This window comes from Humulus lupulus, chromosome 3, assembly GCF_963169125.1.
Source record: "Humulus lupulus chromosome 3, drHumLupu1.1, whole genome shotgun sequence".
Lineage (NCBI taxonomy): Eukaryota > Viridiplantae > Streptophyta > Magnoliopsida > Rosales > Cannabaceae > Humulus > Humulus lupulus.
The window spans coordinates 164,989,769-164,999,001 of NC_084795.1; positions in this window are offsets into that span (position 1 = coordinate 164,989,769).

A 9,233-nucleotide genomic window follows, 5' to 3' on the forward strand; every position below is an offset into this window, starting at 1 on the left:
AGTCAAGTACGCTAAAAAATTTGATCGTCTAGCCATGTTCGCACCAGAGTTGGTTCTAACCGATTTCGTGAGGGTTACCAAGTTCAACAGGGGACTCAGACCCAAGATTGAGCTAGGAGTCATGCTTGCAAACCCTGGAACCACTTCTTACGTCAATGCTCTAGAAACGACTATAGAGGTGGAAAGGCTCCAAGAAAATGTTAGTATGGAGGAGGCAAGCAAGTCTGAACCCAAGCAACAAAATCAAACTCAAAATGGTAGAAACAACAACAACCACCAGAACAACAATAATGGGCAGAAAAGAAAGCATCCTGATAATAAACAAGTCAATAGTGACAAAAGAGCACGATCTAATAAGACTAATATTAGGTCGGGTTATTTGGAATACCCTCAATGCTCCAAATGCCAAAAAAGACATCCTGGGGAGTGTCATGCAAACACCAAGGGTTGTTTCATTTGTGACCAGGAAGGTCATCGGGAAAAGGAGTGTTCGCATCTCAAAACAAAAGAAAAGAAGGACAATAAGATGGTTCCAGGCAGAGTCTTTGCCTTGACCCAGGGAGAAGCCGAAGCTAGTAACAAAGTGGTCATAAGTCAGCTTCCTATCCTCAATAATATATGTTCAATATTGTTTTGATTCAGGAGCAACACACTCGTATATCTCTTTAGGAATGATAGTAAAGTTAGACAAACCTTGTGAAAGCTTTAGAACTAGGTTTGTTACAAAACTGCCTTCGGGTGAAGTAGTTCTATCATCACAAATAGGACGAGGAGTACCGATCAAAGTTTAGGGCACGGAACTAGAAGGAGACCTGATAGAGCTAGAGATCAAGGACTTTGACGTAATATTGGGCATGGATTGGCTAGCAAGGCATGACACGACCATTGATTGTAGATGTAAGTAAGTGACGTTCGAAACTCCTGATGGTCAGAAACTATGTTTTATGGGGAACGTTTCAGGACTACGAACATTGCTGATCTCATCTCTCAAAGATCAGAGGATGATAGAGAAAGGATGTCATGCATTCTTAGCAAGCGTCACAAATATGGCACAGGAAGCACCATTAAAGGTTACAGACGTCTGCATTATAAAGGAATTTCCAGAGATATTTCCTGACGACTTACCAAGATTACCGCCTACTCGAGAAATTGACTTCACAATCAAACTAGTACCGGGAACCGAGCCTATCTCAAAGGCACCATACCGGATGGCACCAACAGAACTCAAGGAATTGAAAACGCAGTTGCAAGAACTCTTAGATTTGGGTTTCATCAGACCAAGTCATTTGCCATGGGGAGCATCGGTTCTATTTTTGAAGAAGAAGGATGGAAGGATATGATGCAGATGTGTATCGATTACCGCGAGCTAAACTAGGTGACAATTAAGAACAAGTACCCGCTACCTTGGATCGATGATTTATTTGATCAACTCTAAGGAATGACTGAATTTTCAAAGATTGATCTACAGTCCAGTTATCACCAGCTCAAGGTACGGGAAAAAGATACACCAAAGACAACTTTTAGAACTCAATATGGACATTACGAGTTTCTAGTTATGTCTTTTGGTCTTACCAACTCTCCAGCCACATTTATGGACTTAATGAATCGTGTCTTCAAGGATTACTTGGAAAAATTCATCGTAGTATTCATTGACGATATTTTGTTGTACTCCAAGGACGATGTCGAGCACGAGGAACATTTAAGACTAACCATGTTGCAACTAAAGGAGCATCAACTTTATGCCAAGTTCAAGAAATGCGAATTTTGGCTATTGCAAGTAACATTCCTCGACCATATAGTATCCAAAGACGAAGTTGCTGTAGACCCAGCTAAGGTAGAGGATGTGAAGGATTGGCCATGACCTAAGAATGCGTTAGAGGTTAGAAGTTTCTCGGGCTAGTAGTCTATTATCGGAGATTTGTAGAAGGATTTTCGAAGATAGCCACTCTGGTTACCAACCTAATCCAGAAACAGCAAAAATTCAACTGGACGAATAAATGTCAAGAAAGCTTCTAGTTGCTCAAGGATAAATTATGCTCAGCACCAGTACTTTGTGTACCGATACCCAATGACAAGTTTGTAGTATATTGTGATGCGTCGAAGCAAGGTTTGGGTTGTGTGCTGATGAAAAATGATAAAGTAATAGCCTACGCCTCAACGCAGCTGAAGGAATATGAGAAACACTATCAAACAGACGATATGAAGTTGCAGCGATGGTCTTGGCATTGAAAATCTGGCACCACTATCTTTATGGAGAACGGTGTGAGATTTATACGAGCCACAAGAGCTTGAAATATTTCTTCACATAGAAAGAACTCGAAATGAGGCAGCGCAGGTGGTTAGAACTAGTAAAGGATTATGATGGTGAAATCCTATAGCACCCAGGAAAAGCTAATGTAGTTTCGGATGCGTTAAGCAAAAAGAGTTACAGAAATCTATCGGCATTAACTAGAATAGAAAAGTCGCTTCAGCGAGAGCTGATTAATGTCGGAATAGGACTAGTCAGGGCTCAACTGGCTAACTTGTCCATCCAGTCAAGTCTATTAGAAGGAAAGGGCATGATGACACGTTAATATCCCATATGGATGCAGTCAAAGAAGGCAAAACTACAGATTTCTCTATATCAGGACAGGGGTTTTAGAGATATAAAGGACGGGTGTGCGTGCCGAATGACTATGGGATTAAGATGAAGATTTTAGAAGAGGCACACACTACCCCATACTCAGTTCAGCCGGAGTGAACCAAGATGACTCATGACCTTAAGGCACTATAAGAAAGATGTAGAAGAATATGCGTCCAAATGCCTTCTATGCCATCAAGTAAAGGCGGAACATTAGCGACCCACAGACTTATTGCAATCGCTTTGTATTTCAGAATGGAAGTGGGAAGACATAGCCATGGACTTCGTGATAGAATTATCACGAAAAAATAAGCAACACGACTCGGCTTAGGTTGTGGTAGATAGACTCACCAAGTACGCTCACTTCCTGCTTGTCAAGACTACGTACACTGCAGACCAGTAGGTAGACATTTATGTTTGAGAAATTGTACGACTGCATGTAATTCCTATGACCATAGTATCCGATAGAGGATCGGTTTTTGCATTGAGATTTTGGGGAAGCTTGCAAGAAGCCATGGGTACCAAGCTAAATCCCAGTATGACATTTCATCCTTATACTAAAGGTCAGTCCGAGCATACCATACAAATTTTACAAGCTATGTTGTGTGCTTGTGTACTGGACTTTGAAGGATTGTGGAGTAAGTATTTGGCACTTATAGAGTTCTCCTACAATAATAGCTACCAGGCAATGATCTGTATGGCACCCTATGAGTTACATTATGGAAGGAAGTGCCGATCACCATTACATAGGGATGAGGTAGGAGAAAGACAACTTCTTCGACCCGAAGCTGTTAGAGAGGCTCAAGATGCAGTGGAGCTCATTAGAAAGCATATGATCACTGCTCAGAGTTGACAAAAGAGTTATACGGATGCCAAGCAACGAGATGTGGAATTCAAAGTCAGAGATAAAGTCCTTAGGAACATCTCTTATGAAAGGAGTGAAGCGCTTTGGGAAGAAAGGAAAACTCAGTCCCCGGTTTATAGGTCCTTTTGAGATATTGGACAAGGTAGGACAAGTAGCATATAGATTAACCCTACCGCCAGCTCTAGCAGATAGCCAAAATGTGTTTCACATCTTGATGTTGCATAGATATGTGTCAGATCCATCTCACGTTATCAAGTATGATACGTTAGCACTTTAGAAAGACCTGAGTTACGAGGAATGACTGGTTAGCATCCTAGAGAAGGGGATGAAGGAATTTCGGTCTAAGAGTATTCCGATAGTCAAGGTCCTATGGAGTAATAGTATAGAACAGGAGGCAATGTGGTAGTTGGAGGAAGACATCCAAACACGGTATATGGAACTATTTGGTATGTAAATTTAAGAGACAAAATTCTTTTAAGTAGGGGAGAATTGTAGCATCTCGGAACATTACTTAGCAAGATAGTAGTAGTAGTAGCTTGTAGTATTTTAATTTTCATGGTTATTTGTTCAAGCCGGGATTTAGTTGGAAACTCGTATATATAGTTATGTATTTTATAAGTTTAGCCTATAGTTTAGAAATATTAATTTTAACATAAGGTTTGATTAATATAGTTGGTCCTAGAAATTATATTTATTATAACGTAAGGTTTAGATAGAATAATTAAGAGCGTGACATTTGTCACATAGATGTATATTAAGGAATTAAGGATTTTAGATGAATAAATTAATAAAGGATAGATCTAGATGGTCTAAAACCTTCCAGCAGCTGTTAGGATCACGATTTATTTAGTCAAAGCTGTTTTAACAAACTTCAAGTGTTCTGAAAAAGTACAAAAATGTGTTTAAAATATCAGTGTATGCCGATATATCATAGCTATAGGGGCTGATATGTCGCCTAAGGTTGATACGGGAAACACGTCGACTTCACACGAATGAAACCACAAAGGCTCGAGACATAAGGGTAGGCGATATATCGCCTATAAGGGGGGCGATATATCGAATCTTTCAGAGTATTTTTGAAACTTTGTGGAAATCGAATTAAAAACAGCCTCAACAACTTAGATTTACCCCTTAACGTTTTTGACTGAGTTATGGGCACCTGTTGAATAGAAAATTCAAATTTATTCAATTATTATTAATTTTAAAAGAGGTTAGTTTCACTTCTTGAACTCTATAAATAGGACCTTTCACTCTGCCATTTCATTTATCATTTATCATTCTTTAGAGCCTTCAAGCTGCTAAGATTATTCTAGAGAGAAACACTAGGGTTTTGGGATTAAAATATTTTCAATCTAAGCTTTTCCAAACACTTGGGAAGTAAGATAGAGTGAAATTTCAATATTGAGGTGTAGATCAAAGTCCTAGTCTATCCAAGGTATTCTTATCCTCAGGTTTAGTTCATTATAGTTCTTTCATTTTCGGTCAGATCCTAGCTTGTTATTGTGAATGCCAAAAATTGGACATGATTCTGAGAGGGCCACAGTCAACTCTCAAAAGAAAAGCTGAGGCTTCCCCGAGTGACCTTGGGTACGCCAAGCAACCTCGTGTCTCGCCCCACATGAGACCCATGCCTCATGAAAGGCCTTCGCGTAACTTCCCGTCTTGCCCCACGCAAGTCATTTGCAAGATCGTGACCCCTGGTGCATCTCGCCTTGCATGCCCACCAATGGTCTCGCGCCTCACGTACCCGCGCACCAGGTGTGTCGCACACCCGCGCACTAGGGCCTCGCGCTCGCGCACACGCGGGTCTCGCGCCCGTGCGCACAAGGGCCTCGCGCTCGTTGCCCATGGGTCTTGCACCTACTCGCACAGGGGCCTCGTGCTCACGCGCATATGGGTCTCACGCCCACGCGCACATGGGCGTCACACTTGCGCGCACATGGGCCTCGCCTCATATGCCTACGGAGCTACGTTTTGTGCCCAGAGTACATGCTTGGGGTCGAGGGGCCCTTCTCATCTCATTTTCAAAGGGCCATCTCGCAAGATCCTTGATTGTCAGGCATCTAGGAATAACATATAAGGATCACAACACTTGAAACCCTTAGGAATAAGGTACCTTGCGAGGGTGAGGACTTGTGGCTCAAGGAGCTCGTACGAATACAAAATGTACCTACAAATCAAGAGGAGGAAAAGTACGTACGAAGGTACGGCCTTGAATGCCCCAGGTGTCTGACCCTAAACACCACACCAGACAAGTGGTGGTCGTACGAATAGGGTACTTGATGTGGTCCTTCCCAGGCAACCTCTGACATTCGTATTAGACAGGTAGTGATAGTGCAAGTTGGTACAAATGGTGGAGGCACTACCTGCACATCTCTGACCATACATCAGAGCCGAAACCACTACCACTTGTGCCAGTACGTCTGATACCACTTCCCTGACAATGTATTTATGGACAATCTGGTCCCCTGGGACCACATTGTATTAGGGGCCATTAGAGCCCACTATAAAAAGAACCTCACTTCTTCATGGAAGGGGGTTGGAAAATTCTTTTAAAACTAAATTAATCTAAGGGCAATATACGAGTTTGCTTTCTATTTTCTATTTTCTACTTACAATTATCCTTCAAGTTTCTATACATTCATTAAATATTGATTTAAGTTTCTGAGTTTTCCATCCATATTTCATTGACGAATTCTTACCGTCAACAGTTATTATTGCTTTTGGTTAGGCATTTAAGTTTATTGAAACTTAAGGTTTTTGGTAAGATTCTATCTTGATGGTTTAGATCTCCTTCTCATCTCCATTTCTTTAGAAACTTATGATTCTTACTAATTGGTTTTTGGAGTTTTCAAATCCCGCTCTTGTCTCCAATATCCCAGTTTTTGGTAAGGAAAATAGGTTAGATTGTATGTGTTATGATATGTTTATATGCTATGTTATGTTTATGTATATATGTATGTATATATTTCATGTTGTAGTCACTTGGGAAATACTGTTGCTTAGATAACAAATAAATCCCAAGATTCTTTTATCAATTATGTAGATTAGAGTTATGATTAAACCTACCTCGATTAGTAGACAGAGGACCTAGATGGTTTATCATATATTATTTTGTGATCTAACCTACCTTGATTAGTAGACAGAAGACCTAGATAATTTTATCACATACTACGGTAATGAGTTAATGGCCATTAATATTGTAGTCCTATGTCTATATGATATACATTTTTTACATCATATGCTTTTAGTCTCCAGTATCTCAAAAGGCCCAATGAATCTAGGGCTCAACTTGCCTTTTTTCCCAAACCTTCTCACCCCTTGCAGTGGTGAGACTCATAGAAACACGTGGTCCCCCACCTGGAACACCACGTCCCTACGCTTAGGATCAGCGTAGCTTTTTTGTCTACTCTGCGAAGCGAGCATTCGAGCTCGGATTTCCTCGATAGCCTCATTAGTCTTCTGAACCATGTCCGGTCTTAAATACTTCCTCTCACCCATCTCATCCCAATGGATGGGCAATCTACACCTCCTTCCATATAACATCTCATATGGAGCTACTCCAATCGTTGATTGACAACTGTTGTTGTACAAAAACTCAATCTGTGGGAGATACTTACTCCAAGACCTCTCAAATTCTATCACACACGCTCTGAGCATGTCTTCCAATATCTGAATCGTTCCCTTAGATTGTCCATCAATCTAAGGATGAAAGGTCATGCTGAGCTTCAACTGAGTCCCCATAGCCTTCTGCAATCCACCCGAAAACATGGAGGTAAAGATAGGATCCCAGTCTGATACTATAGACTTGGGAACCCCATGGAGATGTACAATCTCCCTCACATACAACTCCGCATACTAATCCATAGTATAAGTCGTCTTCACTAGCAGAAAGTGAGCTGACTTGGTGTATCTTTCCACTATCACCCACATCGAGTCATGTAGCCCCACTGTCCTGGGTAAACCTCCCTCAAAATCCATCGTAATGTCCTCCCATTTCCACTTGGGAATACCCAAAGGATGTAGCAACCCCACTGGCCGCTGATGCACAGCCTTCACTTGTTGACAAGTTAAACACTTGGCCACGTACTCCACTACATCCTCTTCATCCCAGGCCACCAATACAACGTCCATAGATCCTGATACATCTTCATGGTACCTGGATGGAGTGAGTATGGTGTAGTATGGGATTCATCGAGTATCTCTCGTCTAATCCCCATATCAGTCGGGACACAGATCCTACCCTTATATCGCAATAATCCAGTCTCTAAAATAGAATAGTCCTTAGCTACTCCAGCTAAGATCTTCCCTCTAACTTCCTACAACTGTGCATCCACCAACTGGCCCTCTTTTATCCTCTCCAGAAGGGTCAAATGTAAGGTAATATTGGCAAACTGGCCCACAACCAATTCTATCTTTGCTCTTGACATCTCCTCAACCAATTCTCTCGATATCTGTCCAGAGCTAAACAACTGTCTCGGGCCCGTCTGGCTCAACGCATCTGCCACTACATTGGCTTTCCCTGGGTGGTAAAGGATACCACAATCACAATCCTTCATCAACTCCATCCAACACCTCTGCCTCATGTTCAGATCCTTCTGGGTGAAGAATTAATCCAAACTCTTATGATCAGTGTATATCTGGTACTTCTCCCCATATAAATAATGTCACCATACCTTTGGAGCGAATACCACTACTACCAATTACAGATCATGGGTAGGGTATCGCTGCTTATACTCCTTCAGCTGTCGTGATGCATAAGCTATAACCTTCTCATTCTGCATCAACACACAATCTAGTCCTAGTCTCGATGCATTACAATATACCACAAACTTTCCTTCCTCCAAAGGGAGACCGAACACTGGTGCCATAATCAGCAGTTGCTTCAATTCCTAGAAGTTATTCTCACACTTATCTGACCAGAAGAACTTCAGATTCTTCTATGTCAATTCTGTCATCTGTGCAGCAATCTTTGAAAATCCTTCCACAAACCTCCTATAATAACCCCCTAATCCAAGAAAGCTCCTAACCTCTGAGGCGTTCCTTGGCCTCGGCCAATCTCTCACTGCCTTCACCTTAATCCTATCCTCACTAACAATATGTCCAAGGAATGTCACTTCTGGTAGCCAAAACTCACACTTCTTAAACTTGGCATACAACCAATGCTCTCTCAATCTCTGCAAGACTTATCGAAGATGTTGTTCATGCTCTGTCTATGAATTGGAGTACACTAGAATGTCATTGATGAAGACAATCACAAACTGATCCAAGAAGTCCTTGAATACCCTGTTCATCAAGTCCATAAATGCTGCTGGGGCATTGGTCAATCCAAACGACATGACCAGAAACTCATAATGCCCATACCTCGTTCAGAAGACCCTCTTCCACATATCCTCATCCTTGATCTTAAGTTGGTGATAACCAGATCGAAGATCAATCTTCCAGAACACCGTCTTTCCCTGCAGCTGATCAAACAAGTCATCGATACTTGGTAAGGGGTATTTATTCTTGATGGCCAACTTGTTCAACTCCCTGTAGTCTATGTCCATATTCAAAGTCCCGTCCTTCTTCTTCACAAACAAACTGGAGCACCCGAGGGAGAGTAGCTAGGCATGATAAACCCCAAATCAAGAAGCTCCTGCAACTGTATATTGAATTCTTTCAGTTCTGCCGGAGCCATCCTATATGGTGCCCTCGACACTCGCTTTGTCCCCAGTGCTAACTCGATGATGAACTGAATCTCCCTGT